The following is a 27,913-nucleotide window of genomic DNA, read 5'->3' on the forward strand; positions in this document are numbered from 1 at the left end:
TCAATAAAAGTAGGATATGAAAAGTCTTATTTTAAAAAGGTGCCTTATTAAATATTCCACTCTAGTTTATGACCCTGTCTGCAGTGCTATGTAAACATAGATACTGTGAGATGGATTGAAGGGACAGGATGACCTTCTTGACAGTGACATGCTGTAGAAGAATGCAGAGGATTCCGGCAGAATAATTTTTTTACAGCTCAAATATAAATCAGACAAAATTCTTATTTCATTCATAAAAACACATTTCAGATCCTGCTTTTTGTTTTAAGCAGCTGCTTGATTCTCCAAAGAGGAGTTTTAAAATGTGTCAAAACAGATTAGCAGTCGAGGCACCACCAGGAAAAACATTCCAGAAGCCAAGGAACAGTCTGTGTATGATTTGTAATTTCTGTCTTTGAGCTAAATCTTTTCTATTTTAGCAATTGAAAAGACCCATGATCTGATCCTCAGCTAGTGTCAATCAGCACAATTTAATGAAGCTATGCTGCTTGACACCAGCTGAGGAGCTGTCCCCAAGACACTAATAAAAATAGCTCCTAAGCAAAACTTTATCAGCAGTTGTAACGCTTTGTGACATAGGCAGTTTATAGAATGGAAGAGGATCTTGCAAGCCCCCATGACTTCTGTTAGCCAGCTAGATAATTCCAGACTTGTATCTGTGTAGTTTAGGTTATCTTTAAGAAATGTGAGGCTGCCACAATAAAAAGAATAAAACACCAGACACGCTGAACAGTCACTGCTAGGAGGTTTTTTTCAAACGAGAGAAAAAAACTGAACTCCAAATTATTGTTTTTGCTGATTAATAAACTGTTGTAGAGTTGCAGATGGTGTCATTTGTGGAAAAAAAAAAGCTCAAGATTATTCACTAAAACACATCTATGTACAACAAAGGGACTACCTTACTTACCAGCAAGTTGATTATTTGGAGGTATTTTTTACTCATACTATTTCTGTTCTGCTCTGTGGAAAAAATCAAAATAAAAAGGAAGGCTAAAAAACATGCAAACCTACCAAGAACCTTTACTCCTTTATAGGTTTTCTGTTGGGAAAAATAATTTTAAAAGTGACTACGCACGGCTTTAGATTATACAAAAACCCACCCCAGCCTTCAGAAGAGATTGTGGTCACTTGAGCACAAAGGGTGAATCCATAAAGTTATCGCACATTATAGTTACGGCTCTTAAGTTCTGTGTACAATAAACCTCTATTTATTTCAAACGCCCTCTTCTCCCAACCTCAGCTCTGTGCCCCAGAGTTTAAAACAAACAAACAACATTGAATGGAAGATATTGATCTCCCTAAAGCATCCGAGATCCACAGGTTTGCCCTGTATGCTGGAGTATTGGGATGGAGAGACTTTTTTAATGACTAATTTAAGATTCTAAAAAGCAGATGATGCATGTGACAGGGCAAGGTGTATCTACGCCTCGTGCATGGAGAGATTTTCCTCCTAGAAAAGACATGCAGACAAAATAAAAAGCAGGTGGACGAGAGTACAGCTGGATTCCTGTGGGGTTCAGGACTATCCTTTAAAACCAGTAGACTGGGTTATCCAAAGAGATGGCAAACCAGGCATTGGTCTCTGACATGCGATTCTATCTTCTTAATCCCACTGCCCTTCAGTGAGGCCCAGAGCCGAAATCCTTACCATTACACATTGATCTACATACCTGTGGTTATTATTGTGCTTTACCAAATTATGCTTTGATCGGATACCTTTTAATTACATTGAAATTGATTGAGTACTTTTAACAATGACTTCTCAATATTTGTGCTATTTTTAAGGAGGTTGAATGCTGCTAAATTAAATATTGCACACTTATCTGTCAATAAAAGCTTACTGTGAAAAATAAGAGAGAACAGAGTCTGAACACAGTAATATCAATGAACTTTGATGCAAGCTACTGGGAAAACACATGGGCAGTCCTAGCATCTAAGTATGCCACATAACCTCAACCATTAACTCCTGCTTTATGGGGTTTCATTTCACTCTGGCCTGAATGTCTGCATAAGAATCATTTTTCTTTTAGGCATAATTCCCAACCACATAAAAATCCATTCAATAATTTTAAAGAAACAAAAACACAATGTTTAACACTTGTTTTGTGCAACTGCTGTGTTCTTATACCTTGAAACCTTACTGGTCCCAAGACACAATATGAACAATTAAAAGAAATGAATTAGAATGGACAAGTCAAGAATGGACATATAAATATCCGCTTCTCTCTTATTTTCTTTAGTAGCAATACGATGTTATGTTAATCGACAGTGTGGATCAAATTGTTACAATAAATGGGTTTAAATTAATAAAAGTCCTCTAAGCAGATAAAGTCTAGCTAAACAATAATCCAGAGATTTTAAATATTTACTTGAGACGTCTGAACAGCTTCTAGGGGGAAAAAACTGTCTAAAATGCATATGTTTATTTACCTGAGATTTGAACAGCTCTGGGCAAATAACGTATGTTTTATTATGCTGCCTAAGAGATTTTATTTTTGTCGAAGGAGGAAACACTGAGTACCATTTCAATTTTTTTTAATTCAATGCAGAAACCTTTCAAATATTTATGTCACAAACTGAGGAAATGCAGGAAACACAAATAAAAGGGCCCTTTGTCCCTAGTTCAAGATACTGAGCTCTTCTATTTTAAATAATCATCTTGTTTTACCTACCTTCATTTAAATACATCAATTAAAAATGTATAACTTTTTAATTTATATGACAAAGATTATTGGCAAGGTTATTACACTGCCTGCAGTCACTTCAGCCTAACCTCATTTTCTGTATCAGTGGGGTAGAACAAGTCTAAAATGGAACAATTTTATTTTGTTCTGTGTACTGCACCCTACAGCTACTTGTCATTTTATTTACGGTCAAAAAAGGATTTCTGTTATGGTGGGAATAATGAAAAACAGGCAGAAAAATCATAGTTTCCGAATGTTTCCTTTCTTCATTGGACAATCCAACAAATTAGCAGCAGTAACAGAAATACAAAGATGCTCAGTGTTTAAAACTAGAAAGCAAATTATTAGAAAAAACTGCTGTGACTCCATGTGCTGCATGTTACTGGAGTCAAAACGATAGCATAATTCTTTGAACACAGTACTGTACTTAGATTACAGAGCAGAAAAGCCTGTTTCCTAGGTCAAAGACAGGACAGGACTAGTTACAAAACAGGCACCATACATGGTTTATCAGCAGACAGGAAAGTCCTGAAATGCTAACTACCCAAGCGCCCACAAGCATGGCTCAACAAGCAGAGGAGACAGGGTGGGTATTATTCTTTTATATCCTACTCTGAGGGTATGGCTACGCTGGCGATTTGCAGCGCTGGAAAGCCTCCACCAGCGCTGCAATTAGTAAGTGGCCACACCTGCAAGGCACTTCCAGCGCTGCAACTCCCTGGCTGCAGCGCTGGCCGAACACCCCTCTCGGCATGGGGAATAAGGATTCCAGCGCTGGTCATCAAGTGTGGCCACACACCAGCGCTGTGATTGGCCTCCAGGGTATAAGGATGTATCCCAGAATGCCTGTTCAGCCACTCTGCTCATCAGGTCAGACTCTACTTCCCTGGCCTCAGGTGACCCGCCCTTTAAATGCCCCGGGAATTTTAAAAATCCCCTTCCTGTTTGCTCAGCCAGGTATGGAATGCAATCAGTGAATCTTTACAGGTGACCATGCCTCCACGTGGCAAACGAGCCCCAGCATGGAGCAATGGCGAGCTGATGGACCTCATCAGTGTTTGGGGGGAGGAATCTGCGCAGGCACAGCTGCGCTCTAGCCGTAAGAATTATGATACCTTTGCCCAGGTATCGAGAGCCATGATGGAAAGGGGCCATGAGCGTGACGCGGTGCAGTGCAGGGTAAAAGTAAAGGAGCTGCGGAGTGCCTATTGCAAAGCACGCGAGGGAAACCGCAGATCCGGCAGTGCCCCCACGACCTGCCGGTTTTACAAGGAGCTGGATGCGATTTATGGGGGTGACCCCTCTGTAAATCCAAGGACCACGATGGACAGTTCAGAGCCGGTAGAGGAGGGGGAGGGGGAGGCAGACAGTGAGGCTACTGTGGTGGGGGAAGCCAGCCCGGAGGAGGCATGCAGTCAGGAGCTCTTCTCAAGCCAGGAGGAAGCTAGCCAGTCGCAGCCCCTGGAACTTGGTGCAGAAGAATCACAGGAGCAGGTCCCAGGTAAGCAGCTTTTATTGCAATGCAAAGGTTTTGGGAGAGTAGGGGGGATGGTATGGCTGCATGCCTGCATGCCTAGACATGGAATATCCCATTGATGTGGTCTATCACGTCGCAGTAATCTGCCTCTGTAATCTCTTCAAAAGTTTCTGCAAGAGCATAGGCAATTCGCGTGACCAAGTTTAAAGGGAGAGCCATTGTGGTCCCTGTCCCATTCAGGCTAACGCGTCCGCGCCACTGTTCCAGGACGGGTGGGGGAACCATGCTTGCACAGAGGCACGCTGCATAAGGACCCGGGCGGAATCCGCATTGTTGTAGGAGACCCTCCCTTGCTTCTTTGGTAACCCGCAGAAGGGAGATATCTTCCAGTATTAACTCCTGTGGGAAATGGAGGGAGTGTTTCAGTGCTGGTTTCCCCAACTGCATAGCGCGGCAGGCAGGAACCCCAGGAACCCCAGGGTTAACAAAGCCCCGAAACAGGCAGCCTAGCCATGAAGCAAGAAGCACCCTGCTCGAGCACACCGCGGAAGGAAACCCCAGGGTTAATTCCTGAGGGAGATGGAGGTGCTGCGTTTAACAAAGCACCAGCACCCTGCTCGAGCACACCGCGGAAGGAAACCCCAGGGTTAATTACCATTACCATTTCTGGGAGGCTGTGAATTCTCTAGCAGTTGCTGAAATGTGTGAGGAATGCTTGTGAGACTTTAAAATAACTTCAGATTATACACAATGGAAGCTCTCTTAAAATGTATCATTTGCTGTATTTTTACAGTGACCTTGAGTAGTCCTGGGCCAGTCTTATCAGTGACTGAAAGAAAGCTGCAAAACCTGAGGAGGAAACCGAACAAGAGCAAAGAAGAACTGGTGAAGGCAGTTATGAACCAGTGTGCAACAGAGAATAAAAATGCGCAGGAATGGAGAGAAAAGATGCATCACTGGAGGCAAACAGAAAGCAGGAGAAAGGCATTGACGCTGAAGAAAACCACGAGGCAGCTTATAAACCTCATTGTGCGCCAAACAGACTGTATGCAGTCAATGGTAGCAATGCAGGCAGAGCACTACCGTGCCAAACCCCCACCCTCCCAAACCTCTTTCCTCTATGCACCAATGTCAGCTCCAAGTCCCGTTCCCCAGCATCCAGGTTCTTACCTACACCATCACCAGCTGCCCCCGACACCTGTACGGTCACCTATGAGCCCAGAGAACTACGACCCTTACCCTCTGCACTCAACACCCATCACCATGCAACAGTACAATCCTGAGGTGCACAGCACTCCTGGCAGTACATATGAAAAACTATGAATGTACAGTTCAACAACCAACCCCCCTGCCCGTGTACTTCCTTTTTTTTAAATAAATGATTTCTTTGATTATGAATCAGTTTTTATTATTGCATAAAGTGAAAGATAACAAACCCCAATGAAAACACAGGTAACAAACATCAAGGAAAACACAGGCACTTAAAAGCACTGTAACCAGTGCACGTCACTCCTGGTCAAGGCAAAAAAACATTACTGTTGGCTTTAAGCCTCAAATTTCTCCCTCAAGGCATCCCTAATCCTTGTTGCCCTGTGGTGGGCGTCTCTAGTAGCCCTGCTGTCTGGCTGTGCAAATTCAGCCTCCAGGACTTGCACCTCGTTGGTCCATGCCTGGCTGAATGCTTCACCCTTCCCTTCACAAATATTATGGAGGGTACAGCACGCGGATATAACCGCAGGGATGCTGCTTTCCCCCAAGTCTAGCTTCCCATATAGACATCTCCAGCGAGCTTTTAAACGGCCAAAAGCACACTCCACAGTCATTCGGCATCGGCTCAGCCTGTAGTTGAAACGGTCCTGGCTCCTGTTCAGCTTCCCTGTATATGGTTTCATGAGCCAAGGCATTAATGGGTAAGCGGGGTCCCCAAGGATCACAATGGGCATTTCAACGTCCCTTACTGTGATCTTTCGGTCTGGGAAAAATGTACCTTCCTGCATCTTCCTGAACAGGCCACTGTTCCGAAAGATGCGTGCATCATGCACTTTTCCAGGCCAGCCTGTGTAAATATCAATGAAACGCCCACGGTGATCCACAAGCGCCTGGAGAACCATAGAGAAATACCCCTTGCGATTAATGTACTCGTAGGCTAGGTGGGGTGGTGCCAGAATAGGAATATGCGTCCCATCTATTGCCCCTCCACAGTTAGGGAAACCCATTTCTGAAAAGCCATCCACAATGTCCTGCACGTTCCCCACAGTCACGGTTCTCCTCAGCAGGATGCGATTAATGGCCCTGCAAACTTGCATCAACACGATTCCAACGGTCGACTTTCCCACCCCAAACTGGTTCCCGACCGACCGGTAGCTGTCTGGAGTTGCCAGCTTCCACATTGCAATAGCCACCCGCTTTTCCACCGTCAGAGCAGCTCTCAATCTTGTGTCCTTGCGCCGCAGGGTGGGGGCGAGCTCAGCACACAGTCCCATGAAAGTGGCTTTTCTCATATGAAAGTTCTGCAGCCACTGCTCGTCATCCCAGACTTCCATGACAATGTGATCCCACCACTCACTGCTTGTCTCACGAGCCCAAAAGCGGCGTTCCACAGTGCTGAGCATTTCTGTTACCGCCACAAGCAATTTCATGTCACCCGCTTTAGGCAAATCCATATCATCATCGGAATCCTCACTGTCACTTTGGAGCTGAAGGAATAGCTCAACTGCCAAACGTGATGTGCTGGCGACAGTCAGCAGCAAATTCCTCAGCAGCTCAGTCTCCATTTCACAGCGTGCTGCACTCACAAATGGCAAGAAACGTGGACGGCGAAAGTGTGACTGCTGGGAAGTGAAGCGATGCACCACGGGGCGTTGGAACAGGGAGCGGAATGACCCACACACTTCCTTCCCCTTCCCACAATACTCAGCGCCAAAACGGCGCTAAAACGGGATGAGGTGCTCTGTGGGATAGCTGCCCACAATGCACCTCTCAGTACAGCGCTGGAAATGCTGCCAATGTGGCCACACTGCAGCGCTGGTAGCTGTCAGTGTGGCCACACTGCAGCGCTGGCCCTGCACAGCTGGATGACCAGCGCTGCAAACTACCAGCGCTGCAAACCGTAAGTGTAGCCATAGCCTGAGACACTAATGGGTTCTGCAGCCCTTCTTCGTAACTGGGGGCTGAATTATGAGCTGCAGATAGACGTCACTAGAGAATATAACCTGCAGGAAGGGTTAGCTCTTCCTGTCTTCTTCCTCACCGCCAGGAGGATCTTCCACATTCTTTACACTTTATCCCTCACCTCTCAAATACCTCTCTCTAACCAAGGAGAGTTGGACCATTCTCCCTTCAAAGGCATCCTCGCTGCTCCTTAACAACAGAGGGGTTGGCTGGAAGGAATTCCTATTGTGGGAAATGAAGTTTCACTTGGAATAAGCATTAGAGTGGAGATTTTCAACTCTGACCAAGGGAATTAGTCACACCATTTCTATAAAATTTCAATAAATCCACTAGCTGGCTTCGAAAATCTCAACCTATAGGATTATTCTTCTCCTGTGGAGAAAGAAATGTAAATATGGGACGAGAAAATAAAATCCCAGAGTCCATCCCAACCAGATCACCGATTAAAGTGATGAATAACACATTCTTACAAGTTCAGACTGCATATGCCAAACAGAAGGAGTGCTCTAAAACTCTCCATACTTGAGTAACTATGACAAAATTGGACAGATCGGTCCAAATACCTCCCTGCTATAACTCCATTGAATTACACTGGTATTCAATTGATCCATTGAACACAGCACAGGAAACTCTCAGGGCCCTCAGGCCTGGCCTCTCTCAGCACAGCACATCCAAGTCTCCCCTGCATCCAGGTGGGCTCTGCCTGCTCCCACTCTGCAGCCCAGAGCCACCCTGCTTCCCAGCTGGGCCTCCGATATCCCGGCCCTAAGCCCCCTCTGTCCATTGTCTTCTCTCCAGGTAAACAGGGTCGTAAACTGGGTCACCTGGGCCTCCTCTCCTCTCAGCCCCCATCTGGCTGGAACCGGCTGGTTACGTCATGGGGTCCTCTCTTTACAGCCCATTGTCCTCCCACTGGCCAGAACCAGCTGCAACTCCAGAGCTGGGTCCTCGGGTCGTCAGGTGCCCAGTCGCTGGCGTATCCATCCTCCAGGCCATTGGTTGGGGTCCCAAGTTCCCTCTCTGGTCCTCTGTAACAACAAACTCCCTCTCCCATCACCTCGTTAAACCAGTAACACCCAGGGACACTGAGTCGCACTCCCTCGGCATGCAAACCACTGGAAAACCACCCACTTCGTCAGACACAAACGTCAGTGAGTTTTCCACATGCCAGAGTACTTTGGTTGCTTTCTAGTGCCATTTTCGTTCACAAAGCTTTATAATTTGATCATTAGGAAACTTTGATTGCTGTGACAGCTTTGGAGACTAAATTATTCTTTTCACACACCACTTAAGAGGAAACTGGCTATTTCTTTTTTATCCTGTAAAGGTCTATATTATATTACTGACAAAACATGAACACACATCTCCATGCGCACTCCACCAGGAGAAAACTATTCTTCAGTATCTCTACTCCAACCACTAGCTATTTATTTATGAGGAATCCCCAGCAATGTGACCCCTCCTCTGCACTGAAAGGCAATAAACTTTTAATTTCACAATTAATTTTTCACAAATATTTCACTTCAGTTTGTAATTTAATTTTTAATGGACTTCAGGAAGTTGATCTGTTTAAAAGCATTTTACAGCATAAAGAGTCCCATGAAAAAGGGTCAGTAATAGGTAATGATCAGTACAACAACAGGACATACACAGTTGGGTTTGAGATTTAAAAAAAACCAAAACGCTTTCATACAGTGACATTACTAACTTCACAAAGTTTATTCTTCAAGCACTGAAGTGCACAGGAACAAAAGGAAAACTCATCTGTTAAATGCTTGACAAGAGCTTTAGTTTAAAAATGTATTTCTCCAATTTTTTCATCTCATTGCCTTATGTAATTTTCCTGTTGCCTGCCATAACACTTACTATTGGAGGAGTTAGTAGTGGACCTTTTTGCTAATAAGCCTGGGCACGTGGTTATTTATAGCTCCAGATCTGCTAAGGCCAGTGGTTATACATAATTCTTCTTAAGAGCAGCAGAATCCGTTTTTAAGAGAATTAACTTTCCAAACACTACATTACTACTATATCAAAGGGTCCGAGAGTGATACCTTAAGTCACACCAATTCTTACCATTTTATTTTGGGCCCCATGGGGAGCTGTGCTACTGCATATATCTAGCTTATTTTTCGGACTACAACAATAATATATTTGCCTGAGAAAGTGATTCAAAATATTAATGAAAGCAGCAATTTATCCGAAATTGTTTGTACACAAGGCAGTGAACTGCTAGGAAGCACGTGCCTATCAGAACAACATTACAAACTACTGCATAATAGCTGAGCTTTGAAAACCAGCCACCACATTCATTCCAGAGGGGAGTGAGCTGTGGATGTAATTTCTAGAATGCCATCATCAGGGAAATTTTAGCAGGTACATACATTTACTGTCACTTTTAATGGCTTCTTAACATGAAGAATCAAGCGGAAAGCAACGGGAGATGCTTCAGACAGTATTCAAAAAGGGTCCAGGCACATAAGAGCAATCAGGGTTATTCATTTGTTGATTCCTTTGCTGGTGCGGGTGGTCCGGGAGGAGAAGGAAATGGGTGGAGCCTTTGCTCCCCCACTTCCAACTCAGTATATGGGGGAACATTTAATTAACTTCTGGTTCAGGCTAGCACAGGAGCAAGGAGGAATTGCCTCAATGTGAGGTCTCTGAGGCACAGAACCTCCTAAGGCTACTCCTTGCTGCAGTTCAAACATCAGCCCTCAAGCCAAAATCTAGCTCCTCAGGGTTTCCCTGTCTCAACAGCGCCTCCCTAGAAGCAATTACTTCTAAATTAATGTGTACATAAATGAATGTTGCTTACAGTTCAGTGAGTGACTGGGGCTTTCCCCACCATTTTAGATTAACAAAACACAAAATTAATAGTCATTGAAGGCCCCGTTTTCTGCACACAGTGTGGTGCTGCAATCTCACTAGGAGTGTGGATAAGATTCCCCAATAGCTTGCTGAACAAGATTCCATTAAATCACATTAAGTGTCAGCTGCTGCCACTAGCCAGTCAGGAGCATTATTTCTGTCATTTTCCAATAAGATAGGACATGGCTGGCTGGACGCCGATTCTGAAGCTCAGTCTGCCCAGAGATCAGATGATCTGTCAAGAGTCAGGACATGTTTTAGAGAAACAGGAAGAAATAAGCTCATGGGATCATTTCAGCTACTATAGAAGCATGTGTGACCAGAAAGGTAGGTGGTAGTCAGCATGCCTGTAGCAGGGGCCCACTGTTGCAGTGCAGAGTCTGGATGCAGAGGGACTACAGAGCTAAGGAACTAGGAGAATTTAGACCTAACCTATCAAAGAGGAGTGAGTTTGGGTGCCCAAGCGGAGAAAACACCTCTGAGAATCAGTTGGGCACCTAGTAATCATGTCACTTGATAACTGATAATTGAGGCTCCTCATTTGGAGTATGTCTTCAATTCCCCTTTCTTCTGCACTCTGAACAAGCAGATATGGGCCAGGGATAGCTGGGCTGCCCAAGTACATGCTGTGGAATTTCAAGATCCATTCCATCTGCTGCTTCCCCCTATCTAGTAGGTCAGTAACCCTGTCAAAGAAGGAAATTAGGTTGGTTTGGCCCGATTTGTTCTTGAAAAATCCATGCTGGCTGTTCCTTTTAAACCTATTATCTTCCCGGTGTATTGTCAGTCTGTATGCAATAATTTGTTCTAGTATCTTTCTAGGTATCAAAGTAGGGCTCATTGGTCTATAATTCCCTGGGTCCTCTTTGTTCCTCTTTTTAAAGACAGGTGCTACGCTTGCCCTTCTCCAGTCCTCTGTGACCTCACCACTCCTCCATGAGTTCTCAAAGATAAATGCTAACATTTCTGAGATCGCTTCAGCTAGTTCTTTAAGTACCCTAGGATGACTTTCATCAGAGCTTGCTGACTTGGATACATCTAACTTATCAAAATGCACTAACCTCTTCTTTCCCTATTTTGGCTTGCATTCCTTCCCCCTTGTTAATATTGTGTGAAGTATCTGGTCACCATTAAGCTTTTTAGTGAAGACTGATGCAAAATAGGCTTTAAACCTCTCAACTTTCTTGATATAATCAGTTATTAGCTCTCCTTCCCCACTTAGTAAAGGGCCTACGCTTTCCTTCATCTTTCTTTTGCTCCTTAAGGATGTAAAGAACCTCTTCTTATTGCCTTTATGTCCCTTGCTAGGTGTAACACTTTTTGTGCCTTAGCCTTTCTGATTTAAATGCAAGCGTGTTACAGCCAGAAAGAAATTTTTACTGTTCTAGGCAGGGTCCTTGGGGAAAAAAAGGAAGGTTCTAACTCCTAAAAGGTAGGCAAGTTAAAGGGAGCGCTGAGGTGTGAGGATATTAGCATGTGCGTTACCTCAGGCAGTTTGAGAATGTTAAATTAGGCCAGAGGGTACAGGTGTCATGTCACCCATGAAAGCGCAATTTTTCCCTCTTCTTGACCTTCGCAGAACACAACCAAATATGAACTCATTTGTTGATACACAGAGAGGAGAAATTGTCACATTTTCAATCCATTCAGGTTTTTGAGAGATGATTAGCAGAGGCAGGTTTCATGGGTTTCTTTCTAAACTGCATTGCTAAAAACAAAGCCACAGGAAAGAACAGTTCCTATCTGGAGTCCATTTGTAAAAAGCAAAATGTAATACTAAAACATTAGCATTCCACAGTTAACTACACTAGAGAAGCCCTGGGCTCCAGTGCTGGTCTCTGGTTTCAGATGTTTGATTCTGCTAGGAAAAGTTTTAGCTCAAAGACACTTTTTTAATTAAGAGGCACCTGGGCATAATATACATTTAAGTCAGAGGAAAGCAACAATGTATCATAAAACAATTTATCTTTTTGGCTTTCTTAGCATAATGCATTAAATTTGATTTGCATTTAATAAAATATATTCTGGTATTTGTTTTGTAAAGCAGAGGGGGAAAAAAGCCATCAATCCACTGATGCCCTGTAATTTAATGATACTTCAGTTTCTTGTGCATTAGGGGACACATCAATGAGAAATCTGGAATGCTTTACATTGCAATTAGAAGCAGTCTAAGTAATAAAGAATTAAAAAGGCCTGTATCCTGCCTACACTACGGCTTCATCCATACTACACACCTTCTAAACAGAGACAAAATCTTCTAGTGTGGACAGAGCCTAAAAGATGGGCACAGGTAAGGCAGAATGCACCAAAAGAAAATGTAATTTAGGCCCTGATTACATTAACTTTCTGCATGCAAGTAGCCTTGAGTTCTCTCTTATCTGTTGCAAGAATGGAAAGGAAGCATTTGATGATGATGGGAGTTAGCGTGTGAGAGGCTCACAGAAGCAGTGTGCTTTCAGAAGTGATTCGAATGAGAAAGGGGCACAGGCCTGGAGCACTGGGATTGGGATGTCACTCGGTGTATACACGTTGACATGGTAGAAGGTATAGAGACCAGAGTGAAAAAAGGAGATACCTAGTTTGCGATCCTGCAAACATTTGTGCAGTACTCACCTAATCAAAAGGTAAGCAAATGCATTAAGTATTTGCAGGATCAGGGCCTTTGTTCCAAGTGGCACAAAATGTAGCAAGTGCTAATCTGTCCCAAATACACTCACACAAACCCATCCTCTATACTTTTACTACAGAACGCACAAAAACAGGCAGTGCCTGTGTGGTGAATGCAACTTCTCAGACTAATGAGCTATTTATAGCACACAAGCGCTTACATAATTGGATCTCAACAACTTACAGTGCAAGCCTGTACATAGCAACATCATTATCTATCCAGATATGATCACCTGCATTAATATAATAGTTTTAAATGTTTGAAAGCTAATACAGAAAATATAATTCTTGGTTTTAATTTATGTATCTGAGCCGTAAGCAAATGAACTGTAGTAGTTCTGTACTAATGAGAAAAGCCTTGTGTACACACACACACACACACACACACACACACAATAAAATTAGGTCTTTTCTCCCAGGTCACTGTATTTAAAGCATTAAGCTTTTGTGATTTTGAAGGCCACTCCTTTACAAAGTATATTTGTGTCCTTTGTGACTCAGGGCTTGGCTACACTTACAAATTTGCAGCGCTGCAGCAGGGTGTGAAAACACACCCTCTGCAGCGCTGCAAATTGCGGCGCTACAAAGCGCCAGTGTAGTCAAAGCCCCAGCGCTGGGAGCCGCGCTCCCAGCGCTGTCCGTTATTCCCCACAGGGAAGTGGAGTACGGACAGCGCTGGGAGAGTTTTCTCCCAGCGCTGGCGCTTTGACTACACTTAGCGCTTCAAAGCGCTGCCGCGGCAGCGCTTTGAAATGCAAGTGTAGCCAAAGCCTCAGCATAGGAATCGGTGTTTTCACAATGTATGTGACATCATTCTAAAACCATGAAGCACCACTTAAAATTAACTGTAGGTTGCACAATTCCAGGTGGTTTACCACAAGGAATTTACTTAAGTTATTTTAAATTTCTGTAAACTGTTAACTGTATGTACTCACACAATTGTGTTACCATTTTAAATCAAAATAACACTCTGATTTGCAGTCATTCTGACTGGACATAGAAACTGTAGGTTGTACATAAAAGCTATTAAATAGGATTAAGTTAACGAATGCATATCTCAAGTTTATTTTTTCTCATTAAAATCCAGATCTGAAATGCCAGTTTTGAAGTTAAAGTAAAAAAGAAAAACTTAAAGAGAGATCCAGATAACTTTCCAATGCATTAGTGCTTAAAAATAAAAGTCATTTTTAACTTGATCCTGATAGATGCTTTTAGTAATTTCTATGAAAATTTTTCTCAGGGGGGAGTACTCCTGTTTACATGTATTTGTATGGTAAGACCAGTCTTTTAGTAATTTCTATGAAAATATTTCTTGGGGGGGGGGGTACTCCTGCTTACATGTATTTGTTTGGTAAGACTAGAGATGTAATTTCAATACCTAGTGCAGATGCCAGAGCCTCTCTGCTTTTTCAAAAAATAGCCTGGGTAAGTTTTAACAATTCTCTTCCCACTTTGAAGAACCCTGTTCAGGTCACCACAAAATGGTGTCTTTTCAACATTAAGTCATTTTTAACTTTGAAGTACAATGTTGAAATCTGGAATAATTTTAATTCCATTTTACTTTAACCCCAACCCCAAAGTGCAATTTCAGCTGCACAGTGAGCAAGAGTGGATACTAATCAGATACCCACATGATTCATGGTCTCTTGTATTCCCCTAGCTATGGGATGTAGTGTCCTTTATTTTCATTGCAGCGTACCAGAATGACTGAAGAGATTTTCATTTTCACTAGTATCACTCATCCTGTTAGCACCCTGCAACACTTTGTAGCTAGTACAACACATTTCATACCCCATAACACAACAGCACATACAGAGTAGGATACTATGGAGCATACCTGCTTTCCAGTATTTGTCTTTATTTAGCTTCCTCGGTGTCTTAAACAACCGTCTTGAAAGCAGGACTGCACTTCAAAACAAATCAACAGAAACTTGCCCCTAGCTTTCTTCTGAGCAAGCTGTTGCAGAGGCTTATCTTGTTATTAGGACTTTCTATCCTTGCCTCTTGCTTTCCCTTCACTGGACTTTTCTGCCTCTTACCTACACTGAGTGAGATTTAACGAGCCCCACCTGGCCTGACAGCCTGGGTGGATCAGTAGAGTAACTTTCTGCACCTGCACACAGTTTGTTTCTCCTAGTCCCTTTAAAAACAAGGCCACAGTTTAGGAGCTCTTCCTCACAAGGCCCAGAGCCTTTTCCCAGTCACACTCCCTCTGTTTTGTTTCTTGCTCATTGTTCATTCAGCTGCCCTGAACAGTGTGTCCCTCTCCCAGGAGCACATCTTAATTGAGAACATACTGTAAATGCTTCAGAAGCTGATTACAGTTTTCCTTGTGCTTCCAAGCTACGAATCTTGACTTTCATCTGATCATCTAGACAGTTCATATAAACAATAAAAAGCTATAGTATTAGCACTCATTATCTGCAATTGACACAAGGAATCTCTTCCCAGCTTGAAAAAATTTCTATTTATACTTGCCCTGGACTTCCTCCTCAGTAATTTATAACCTAGCATGCTAGTTTTCTTAACAATATTGGCTTCCTGGAGAATTACAATGGGCCATATTCTTAGACTGTGTACATTAGTACATTAAATTAGTAAATTAGAAGACAGCAGGCCTATGTCAGTCTACACAAACTGAAGATTTCACAGACAGGTTTAGATTCCTAATCTCAGAACAGCTTCACTGCCTCAAACAGGAAGCAAAATGTCCCCTCCATTTGTTTTTACAAGGAAAGCAACAGGTCTAGTGGTTATAGCAGTGGATCTGTGGGGTTTAGTCAAAACTCTAAAACTGACTCACTGGGTGGGCTTGGATGTGTCCTCCATCTGTAACATGAGGATTTACCCCACCCATTTGTAAAGCATTTAGAAATAGTTTGATATAAAGCTCTACATAAATGTAAATTAACACCCTGTGAAAACTTCTCTGTGTAAGGCAGAGCTAGAATTACATTAAATGTTACTGCAGAGAAAATTATTTATTCAGTGATGGAAGAGGGCACGGGCTTACACACCAATGAAAAATTGACAAAATCCTTGGAAAAAGAGCTCAGAACTCAGATTAGACATTGAGGTTGGTGTGTGCCTATTGCTAACCTGTGGCAGGACAATGGAGCCCGCGTAGGGTGACCAGACAGCAAGTGTGAAAAATTGGGACGGGAGTGGGGGTAACAGGAGCCTATATAAGAAAAAGACCCAAATATCAGGACTGTCCCTATAAAATTGGGACACCTGGTCACCCTAAGCCCGCGTGGGGTGAGTGCTTGCACTGTTTGTGACTGGTGGTGTCAGGGAGCTGACCACTGGCAGGCACACACAAGACTTCCTCACACTAAGGGCAGGTGGTAGTAAGGTGCCCGACTCTCCTGGGTCGCCCTAAGAAGTGACAAAATATCCCTGGCCAGTTCACTGGCACACCAGCAGCACAATCAAATTCACTCCACCAGCCATCTGCTGGCTCTAGAGATCAAGATGTTTTCACGGATTTGGGACCTTCCAATGAGAGAAAAGAGGGTTACGTTGAGCAATCCACTTTTGCTATCACCTCTAACTAAAATCAATACAGATCTATAAAAGCAGTTCCACACTCACAGCTCCATAACCAGAATTTGGCAGCGTTGCCTTTTTTAATGGGGAAAAAATAAAAAGTTAAGTGTCCATAGGTGTCAAGAAACAAACGCAGCTGATAAATTGAAAAGGGAATCCTCCATCCATTCCATAGGGCTGAAATACAACACTTTACAAGTTCATTAGAGAAGGTAATGGACAGCAATCGTAATTTACAAATAAAAACATCTCTATTGGAAAAGAGTCTAGTGCTTCAAATCTTATCTCCCAAGCTACAAAAGGTTTTAATTATAACATTCATATAATCTGTAAATGCAAACCTTGGCAAAGAACTGTGACTAAAACTGTAGGCACTAGTCATAAAATTTCAGCAAATGCTTTATTTAAACAATGTTAATAAGGGCTATCCCCCAATTCCTCAAAGTCACTGGCATGTAGAAAAAGGAGAAACACCTTGCTGATAATGAAAAAAAAGAGAATGAAGACACTGCACAACACAGCATTTGGTATTCTTTCCAGGTAAGGTATATCCACTCCCAATGTGCCCACATAAAGACTTAACTGGACCTTCTGCTTAGTTACCATGTGATTACCCTTCCCTCTCCCCCCACCAAAAAAATCAGATTCTACAATCACTGGGAGCCAGACGTTTTTAGAAATAAGGTAGTAATATTCGGCAGTCTGAAGCAAGAATGTTAGAGAGTTTAATCCTACAGACTTGAAAGTAAGATAAACAGTACAAATCCAAAACTGAAAAATCAATGCAGCCAAACAGAGAACAGAAATGATTCAGACATGAATGATCCAAATACTTTGGGGGCTAGAATCTCATTATTCCTCTGTTTGTAGGCAAGGGAATGACAAAGAATGGAAAGGTGCAGTCACACCTATACCTAAATGTCAATAATTTATAAATCAGTTAACGATTTGTAAAGTTTGTAATTTGTGCCACTTAATCTCTTCTAAGTAGTGGTTTATGTTTCCAGTTAACTACACTATAGCCAGTGCAGGCTGCTTTGTGGCTCTGTGGAATTCTAAATATACCTCCTTTTTCAATCCGAGGCAGAAGGGAGCGTCTCATTTCTGGAGCCTGGCCCTCTTATCAGCTTTCCCAAAATTCACTTTACCCACCCAATCACACACACATTAATTGTAAAAAAAATGGGTTACACTCTGCACCCTCTAAACACTACCTGCTGATCTCCCAGGGCTGTGAGGATATGGAGCAGTAAAAGAGTATAAAGTAATGTTATACTCAACAGCAGAAATGCACTTTTCAACCTGTGCTTTAGCACCACTGCAGCGCTCTGAGGCCTGTGATACAGTGTGTGCCGAGATCATGCCCTGTGGTCACTAACCTTCCAGAGACATTCACATTAGAACATATATATGCCCCACACACAGCATAAGTTGCCAGCTGTTATACAGTTATCTTTTGACCTCCGGCATGAAATAACTTGACTCAGTGCCTGTAAACAAATGATCATTTGTCTTCCTTTTTTACAGACTTCAGCAGCAATGAACTTCAGCAGAGTGCGTAACCCATGTCAGAACTGCATGGGGTCTTTCCCCAGTCCCTGATTTGTTTGGATGCATTTCCCCAGGTCTGTGACTCCATGTCTATACTGCTCATCATCACAGTAGCTGAGCAGCTACAATCCCCACCTCACTGCCAATCTCATAATAAAACCACGCAATTCAATTTCCTCTCTCCTGCCCTGAGACAATCAGCTGGATTTATTTTCTCATATGATAATTCCCTTGTCTCTCTCTTTCTCCCCCTCATTGTAATTTTTGTTGTGGCTGTGGAAAAGCAAACTGAAGATATGAGTGTTACATGTTAATCTGAAAGCACTGCAATACATGGCCATTCTAGCCTTCTTCAGAATAGAATTCCAGAGGCCTATGATCTACTGACTTCTTAAGACGCTAATAGGCCTAGTAGTCTGTCTTCTGATGGTGGAAATATATAAAAAACTGCAAATGATACTACCCTCAGATAAAACTTTTCTGAATATTCTGGAATTAAAACAAAGATGGAGGGCTCCTCCTGTAACTGTGTACTCCACGCTGTTAGGGCATGAGCTGCATATAATGAATGCATGGCCAGCTAAGCAGCAGAGTAATCAAAAATATTTTTGAGTGCCCCATCAATCTTCTTATCCATTGGGTCTCTAGGGCAAAACTCCCTTCTAGAAGGAGCAAAGATTTGCTCGAGCCTGAGCAATCTGATGGATCTACTTGTACAAAGAAACAGAGAATGTTGTATTGTAGGTAATGTATATAAAACTTTGCCATGTTAGCAGGAAAAGAAAATCTGGCTTCCTTAATTCCCAGCGCAACTGCAAAGACAGTACATTGAAGTGAATTGGCAGAATTCCTCTACAGTATTTTTTTCACAGGCCACTGATAGTTCTCCCCACCCACTATTTTTTTTAAAGAAAAAAATAGCTTTGGAGCAATAGAGAAATTTTGCCTTATAAGCCTGATCCTCTGCAGTTGTATTACCTTGAGCTGTGATCTTGCATCAAGAGCTCAAAGGCTAAATAAGGTCAAGCCTGTTCCAACACTTGATGGAGCTCTGCCAGGAAAACCTGGATGCTTCAGAAAGAGATGCCCATGCTTCACTTCAGAAGGTGGCATTCTTCCCCTGAAGTTATTACTAAACCAGTGTCCCAGTACGGTACTCAGAAGCAAACAGAGGCACTGACCATGACTAATCATTTAAAATCCAATGGCACTTTGGGGGTGGGGGAGAGAGAACAGTTTTACCTAACCATATGGCACCTAAAAGCCCTGTGTTTTTACCCATTACAGTATTTCAGTTTTACCTTTCGCCAGGCCTTATATTGCAATCTGAGCTTGATCACTGCTTAAAATATTATACAAGCTATACCTGTAAATGTGAACTGTCATTTCTATTTAAAAATTATTCCTATTTTTGACTGTATATCCTGAAATGCTTAAAATAGCTAGCCCATCAATGAAGCTTTATTTAAATAAAGGCATGTTCTCACTTTATTGTAAATGTTCTTGTGGATTAAATAAAGGTTCAGCTGCAGCCAAAGTAAGTTAAACATTTACTTTCTATTAAAACATCTAAATCATACGATTAAAAACCTGTTTTACATTTAACACAAAGGAACATTCAAATCAGCACAGTGGCAGCTTAACTGGTATTTAATGCCAAGGAGTTCTCATGTTGAGAGGTAATCAATTTATGGAGGGAGGGATTTCTTTAAACTCCTCAAAAGGGGAAAAAAACACATTTGAACAAATCTTTTAATTATAATATTTTCCAAAGAACTCCTTCCAAAGCTTTTTCCTGCCAAGTTTAATAGGCTTTCTTTAAAAGACAGCTCTTGCCCCAGATTTACTGGTAAAATATTTTTATACTGTTTCTACTTAGTGTTTTGCTTGTTAATTTTAGATGGTTTTTCATTTTTATTTTATTTAAGAGGATAGAGGGGACTTGTGTATCACAGGTAAAGGTTCTATATAGATGAGGTAAAGGTTCTAACGACAGTTTAAATACTGTGTTAAATGTCATCCAGGCAATGTGAACGTTTTTCTGTACAGAGAATGAGTTTAAATTATTAATGTCGATACACACAGTGCTACCAAAAGGTAACTGGTTATTGCTGAGCAGAAATTCACCATGGAGTAGATGCAGCTTCCAATTTTACATAATCATATAATCCAAACCCATTTATCTCTAACAGGCTGTAATTAACTTAAAATTCATTACTATAGGTGAAGTGTTTGATTTTCATTATACGATTCCTTCACTAAGGCAAACCTCACACATCAGGATTTGTCACCATCCTTTCACACTATTACCTAAACCTCATGGTTATTTGGCCCACCGAAAGGCTCAAGTTGTACAGTCTGAAAGTGAGTGACAACCACCTCTCCCCACCACAAAATAATGTGAACCACCTTCTCTGCTGGAGGTGGACTTGTATCCAAAAAATGTGATATCAGAAAATAATGTAAACAAACAGCATCTGCATCCATACTAACAAGACCATTGGTGAATTCTCCTTGGGAATTACATGGGATGGACAAGGATTTTAGATGCCAAGTTTAAGAGCGATGTGTTCTTATTTAATGACTACTAGATTAAAAAACAAGGCAGAATAATCATGAAGCGCTATCCATTTATATAATGGCTATTCAATGAAATAGCCAGAACATGTATCCTTTGTAAATAAATAAATTAGTTTCAATCTTTACATTTATGTTTGAGCAGTCTTCCAGATTAACTTTTGGTTTTAATCCTTTGATTTTTTTTAAATGAGCAAAAAAACTGAAAATCACCAGAATTATGAAGTGCTCAGTAAAAGATGTCCTAGTTTAGCCTAACATATAATGCTTTGTTTTGAGAAAGAATCAGATAGAATCCATCTGTTGGACCCAGTGCCCTGACAAATAACACATAGTAACAGAATTTAATGGGTTCTGTCCCAGAGAAACGAGTGTTTAGAATGGGCATATCTGGCTTATGCTGCACACAAAAGTCATCTACTTTAGTTATGGTAATTTAATAACCTTGTTTATACCAATTCTATCACTTAAGTATAAGAATTAAAGAAAGTTTACTTTTTTCCCCTTCAACTCAGGTGAAACACCATTTCATTTTGCTTCCTAAAACATTTCTGTATGGTTTTTACTCATAGCTGAATGGATTTACAACTTATATTTATTGTGTTTATTATAAATATATAAAAACAAAGTAGATGAATTGTGAGCAGACATAAGGAGAGTACAGAGGATTGCTGGTGACAAACTGTGAGACCGAAACTCTCTTGCCTGAATTTATCAGGAGTGGTACAATTGATCATAAATAGGAAGAATGATAGAACCAGTAGCATATTTTGCCAGCTTCCGCTCAGGTGTTCCTAAACAATCTTACAATTTCAACTTTTTGCCTTCCATACAGTCAATTTGTCATGTATCTTATATCATTGTGCAGGGTCATCAATCTATTAACCCAGGACCTAGAATTCCAATCCAAACTATTCCCAAAAGATAATGAACATATTGTACTTTGTAGTTACTGGAACTCAAAAGTGCTTCCCTTCCTGTCAATAGTAATTGTTTTGTCACAAAGGCCCAGATTCACAAATGTTACTGGGACAATTACTTGCCTTCACAGCACCCTCCCCAAGGAGGTTTGGTGCCCACATGGAGAGGGAGGAGACAGAGGTGAGCAGGCACAGGAAACATCCTCCTCCTCCTTTTAGCAAGCAGAGATCAACCAGGAAAGATAATTTAGCCTAAACTTAATTTATCCAATGCTCAGAGGTAGAGCCTGATCTCTGCACTTCTCATCACAACTGCAACCAAGACTGTTTAAACAATATGTGACCTCTGATATTACCCAAAATTGTCAGTATCTCAAGTACAGAAAAAGAGTGAATAATTGAAAAAGTCATTACTGAGGAATTTGGAAGCTTCTGATATTTGGTTAAAATAAGTGGAGAATATGGTAAATTTAAACATTAAGGATAACGTAGCTTATGGTTATTTCTAATAATGATTTTCAAGAGAAATTGGGAAGTGACTTTAAATCTTTAAGCATAAATACTTGGATGGATTTGTGTGCTTGAATGTGAGAGAGGACTGACTTTATTAACTGAAATTCTTTCCTGGTAATGTTTTAATTAAAAGAAATTATTTAAATTATTTAAAATGTTAACTTGAGAACTAATTTTGGTGAAAGTATTTTATATGATCATTTTATACAATACAAACACTGGCTTGACTGATATTAAATAAGGTTCTCTCTTACAGGATCCAGAAAAAGCTTCTGCTCAAAAAAGGGAGGACAGGACAGGGTTCCCGCTTTGCTGTAAAACTGACTATTGTCAAATCAATTGTTACATTTTATTACTTTTCTCTTCCTGATAATGAAAGAGAGAAAAAACAATGCTTTTGTTAAAAAAAAAATCAGATTTTTATTTAAATATATGTGTTTTTTAAAAATCCTATCTAAAATTAAATGTGAAATTATGACAATATATTTTAAGGCTTAAACTTCTATTAAAACATTTAAATTAAGTACAAAAATATTAAGTCGTACATGTTTACTGCTAAGTTTTAAAGATGTCAAAAGACCGAACTGATAGAAAATACTTAAGAACCAGTTCAAGTGCTAAACCAGCTTTTGAGAGCAGAAACCTCTTCTATAGGTACAGAGAGAATATTTTTCTTCAGTATGAATGTCTTCTTTAGATTGAGACAGCAGAGAAGTACCAGATTTACTACTGTTACCATTTAACAGCTCTACTCCTTTAACTCAAGTGGCAGAGATCTATGCCGTGCTGAAGGTCTTGGTCCTGGGTTTAAAACTCACCAAAGAACCAGGCAGGAGATTGTAAGAGCCCAACATGGTTCCTTTATACCCCAGATGCTTAAGACAGACTTTTTCTAACAGGAGTATGGAATACAATGGGAGAATCTATCAAATTCCCCTATAATGGCTGGTTCATTAGAGGATAATAATGTACTACTGCTAGCTTATGAAGCTTCTACTTCTGTTCAAATGGTAGAGACTTATGTATAATAATTTAAGTTCCCTGTCATCGCACTATTTGAAGTGTTTCTTTCCAACTCCCACCAGCAAAGAGCTTAAGTTCTTATGTGATTTTATTAAAAAGGGGGACAAGTCAGTTTAAAAAACACAAAAAACATTTCAAGTATTACACATCTACTTCTCCTATGCTGTTCACAATTCAACTATTAATACCGAGACAAGACTAAACAATAAAACCAAATGTAAAGAAGAAATTGGTAATAAATCCAAAATAAAGGCAATGAACTAAAATTTGAAGAACCGAGCAATTCTCTTATCCCAATGCAAAATGCCCACTAATTTTCAAATACTTGAGGATTTTGTGCAGATGGTGCACCAAAACACCTGGCAGAAATAAAAAAAAGTGGCGAAATTAAAAAAAAGTTGCAAAATAATTTTCTTCTTATATTTTCATGAGTTACAGAAATGAAATTAGACTAAAATTGCAAAATTTTCATTTTGCTGTTCATGCTGATAAAATTTAGAGTTCCATAGGTGTGCATATTTTATATTTTTACTACAAGACAACTCCTTAAGAGCTTAATCATAATAAATATAGTACCTAATGCTTCTTGGCGTTAGTGTCTTTAGGGGCCCAGCTGTGTTTAAAAAAAAAAGGACAACTCAGTAAAGTATAACATCAGTAATATGCAAAGTTGGATTCTGAGAGGTCCTAATCCATGGTTTTACTTGAACTAATGCCAATACTGCTGTACTCCTATTTAGCAGTCTCTTACAGAAGAGAATATTAATTTGTGCCTTGAAGACTACACTGGTTTCCATTTGTTTTCAGGTGCATTTAAGGGCTGGTTTTGATCTAAAAGTCCATTATAACCTGGGTCCTTGCTATCTTAAGAAGGAGCACAAGGAGAAAGCCTATCACAGTGCAACTGACATAGGTTACAGCATTTCACAAATAGATCCTAGATTTGTATACTTGGAGCACAGTCTTCTCTGTAGAGGACTATCTACTCCAAAATTCCCTCCACTATATTGGTCAGACAAAATTCACTTGTTGAGCTTTGCAGTGTTTTTGCAGCATGACTGAAGGTGTAGCACAAGGAGCTTTGGGATTCTGTGGTGGTAAGAGGAGGGAATCCTTTGAACGTGTTCATTAATTGACAATGTCCCAGCTTACGTTGTTCTACCCTGGGAAATTATCTGTGGCTTTGGAAGCTATGATAGGTTCTTCAAAAACGTAGGGAAAACACTGATAAAATCAGGGTTAGTGTGGGTAGGCAACTGACCTGCTGCACTCACACAACTATGCCAGTGCATCTTACTACGGACCTGCCACAGTCATTCTTCCAGTTTCTCTTTGATTAACAGAAAATACTACCTCTTTAGGTACTTCTATAACCCTCATCACTATAACTTCTGCCAATCTAGGCGTAAAGATGTCTAGTAGGAACTACATGAGACTACTTTGTGGCTGTTCATTTGTGATTTAAACAAGGTTTATACTCAGGTCCCTTGAAATTAAACTACAATGTTATTCAAGCCATTTGTTCTCCCCACTTCACTCTCCAAATGGAAGGACACCCTCAACAAAAAGTGCTACACGTTTATTTTGCATTCTCAACAATAGAAATTCTGAAGATGTACAAGATTGATTATATCTGCTAAAAATCACTCAAAAATAAGATGCACAAGATTGATTTTAGCATATAATCAATCAAAAATAAACTGTCACATGAGGATCTCAGATTATACATATGACAAGTTCAATTCAAGTGTGAAAACGGAATTAAAAATTACTTCTGGTGTTGGTAAGCGTTTTCATTTTATTATAAAGATACTATCAAAACCTTCCTTCATGAAGTTCAAAAATTTATTACAGCAGTAAAACTATAAGTGTAATTTTAATTTCTGATTGAATTTTCCATTTGTCATTCATATACAGCCCCACATATTTTAATTAGAATTGAAAGAAAATAAGGAAACCTGCCCTGTGAGTAAGCTTTCTTTGTTAAGCTATGCTTATTGGGCTTTTTATGTAAATACAATAGTCCAAAAAGAAACATTAAACTTAAGACAGTATAATAGCACTAAATTGAGAGAGCAGATAGTGAACTCTTATGGACAATTAAAATCCTGGCTCTCACTCAACCCCATCTTATTTTAAACAGTCAGATCAGACCTCTTAATACAGGATAATCTTAATGAACAGCCAAGTGCTCCTCCCTCATGGAGGAAATCTTCAACAAATAGGACAAAAGAAAAGAAGATATACTAATCAAGAAGCACCACTAGCTTGCCTGTTGAGTTGGATATGGGTGGGGACATGACTGAAACCCACTTAAGCCATTCCAGTACTGGGGATTAAAGTTTATGGAAAGTGATCGTGTGAGGATAAGAGGCAGGGAAGTACAAAAATATTTAACTCTGAAATGTGAAATCTGTTCAGGAGAATCCAGAAGGGTAAGAAACAACCTGTGGGAAATCCAATGAGGCAACAGAACAGAACACATTTACTGCTGCTATCATGTCATAGAATTCATGTTCAAAGGATTGCTTTCCACAGTGTGGTAGCCTCTCATCTTGAACTACTATTACACACCACTCATCATCATCACTGTCAAAAACTACAGCAGCATCTGCGGCAGCAGCAGCAGCATTTTCTGGATGAGAAATCTCCATATTTACCTTAAAGAATATCAATTCTTCTTCCAGCATTCAGCCTTGCTTGGAGATTAGTAAAAGCATTCCCAGCTTACACAGGAAATGTGTTTTAATAAATGCTGAAAAGGAGGGCATCTTAAATACTTAACAGAAAAAAAATTACCTACTTAGTTACTGTAGTTTTTCCAAGCAGAAGGAAAAAAAGATCTGCATTTTTACAAGGGCATGCCTGCTGGATCAAGAATCCTCAGGAAAACCAGCACTGTTCAAGCATGTATGCTTTTCTCTCATGACACCACATGTTTGAAGGGACTCCATGTTATACAAGAAGCACTGGCCGCAATCTCACTTCAGTTCATTTCCATTGAATCAGAACCTACTGTATAGATTCCGAAGTGGGGAAAGAACATGAGGGTGTGGATCTATGCTGTCAAACTACTCAGAGCTATAATTACTACATTAATAATCTTTCCTTCTCCTTCAAATATTCACAACATAAAGGACACTTGGGAGATAAATTAGCAGTAACAACCCAGAAAAGATGGATCTGTGGAAAACAATAAATACAAGGGTTGCAGAACTGCTCTCAAATTGGGCATCAGATGTGAAAGACGAGAAATGCTGTGTCAAATGTATGCACTCCAAGTAGAAGTCATGCTGATTTGAGTGACTGAAGTATATATCTAGGTCAAGTAGCAGAGGCTGCTCACAGAACGTGTCCTTCAGTCACAGACACACCCAAAAAATCACAACAAGTTTGTATACAAAATGTGGTCCCTTTACACAATTTCTGCTAAGAGACTATGAGCTTCTTGGCTCTGGATTGACTAAGGCTACCATGGGGAGAAAAGGGGGAAAATAGGATGGGTCCTCTGTTTTCTGAGAGGGATGTGGAGGACCTGAAGTTCTCTTCTGGAGTTTAACCAACATTCCCATTTCAACTCATAATACTAGGATTGTAAAAAGACACAGGAATAAGTGTTAAAACTGAGGAAATATAACGCAGTAGACTTTATTACTACTTCAAAGTGCAGTTCTATTCTGAAAAATGATTAAAATCATCAATGCATCTGAAGTGGGGGGTTTTACCCACAAAAGCTTATGCGCAAATAAATCTGTTAGTCTTTAAGGTGCCACCGGACTCCTTGTTGTATTTGTGGATACAGAATAAGATGGCTACCATTCTGGTAAAATCATCAAGGGATTCTATTTTTGTGTCTCAATGATCATACCTATTCTACAGGTTAAAATATTTTTATTTTTTAACTACCATCTCTGCCAATCCAACCTGTACTCTGAGAATGGAGATGAGTTTTTTCAACATTTTTAGTGATGGATGTGAAACATATTTAAGGTAATGCGGTTGAACACACACATAACTAATTGGATTTTAAGTCAACAATTCTGTTGATGGACAAAAAATTGAATCCAGCTCACTCACTCTGGGCAGTACTGGCTCTTCAATGATTTCAGGAATAAAGAGCAGTAAAACTATTTCTTGTCTGAAGTAAATAGGTATAATGGAATACAGATATGGAGCATATCTGTAATACAGTGACACCTTTGCAGGTTCACTTTTCAGATTTGAAAATGCTGTAATGGTTTTAGCATCTTTGGTGGTTCTCATGATAGTCTGCATTTTCAGCAACAGATTTCAGCAATAGTCATAGGCCAAATGGACAAAAGCAGTGAGTTTGGAGGGCCAAGTTTGGAAGAGCTCAAACAGCTCACTTCAACCCTAATTTTAATTATAAACTTTTATAGGTATCAACAAACCTCAGAGAGGACTTAAGTACATTTCAGTGTTCATTTAGCAGCTTCAGCTGTGTGCAATTAAAACTTCAGCATTAAATGTTGGAGAATAAAATAATGAGACACTTAAAAAAATAATCTGTGCTTCAGTGGACCATGCTTAGTAGAGATTTCATATGATAATTTATAAGACAGAAACGAATTCCTACTAAAAGCCATTGCTAGTATCCAGAGTTAATGCAAATTGCTTTAAATGTCAGCATCTTTTGAAAAAAGAAAAAACAAAAACAAAAAAGTACTGTGGCTTTAGGATACTGATGCCTCTAGTACTGATAATTCTGAACTCTGTCAGATCAGAATATCACAATTGCACCAATGCATCACTAGATTAAACAGATAACTGTTTAAATAGCTGGCCTTTATATCTGGGATGAGAAACCAAAACCTTAATCATATCCCAACTTACTAACTACTTGTTTTTATATTACCGCAGAAGTGAAAGGAAAAAAAACTCCAGAATAAATGAAA

General features: G+C 40.4%; 1 protein-coding gene across 1 annotated transcript in view; it reads right to left on the bottom strand.

The window, feature by feature from the left end:
• CAMTA1 (calmodulin binding transcription activator 1) overlaps nt 1-14,875 on the bottom strand; it is a 769,191-nt gene extending 754,316 nt beyond the window's left edge. The window contains exon 1 of the mRNA XM_044996562.1: nt 14,702-14,875. The gene's annotated coding sequence lies outside the window, so the exon portion shown is untranslated. The remainder of the gene's footprint in view (nt 1-14,701) is intronic.
• Between the last annotated feature and the right edge of the window lie 13,038 nt (nt 14,876-27,913).

The sequence above is a fragment of the Mauremys mutica genome, chromosome 21 (genome assembly GCF_020497125.1).
Source record: "Mauremys mutica isolate MM-2020 ecotype Southern chromosome 21, ASM2049712v1, whole genome shotgun sequence".
In the NCBI taxonomy this organism is placed as follows: domain Eukaryota; kingdom Metazoa; phylum Chordata; order Testudines; family Geoemydidae; genus Mauremys; species Mauremys mutica.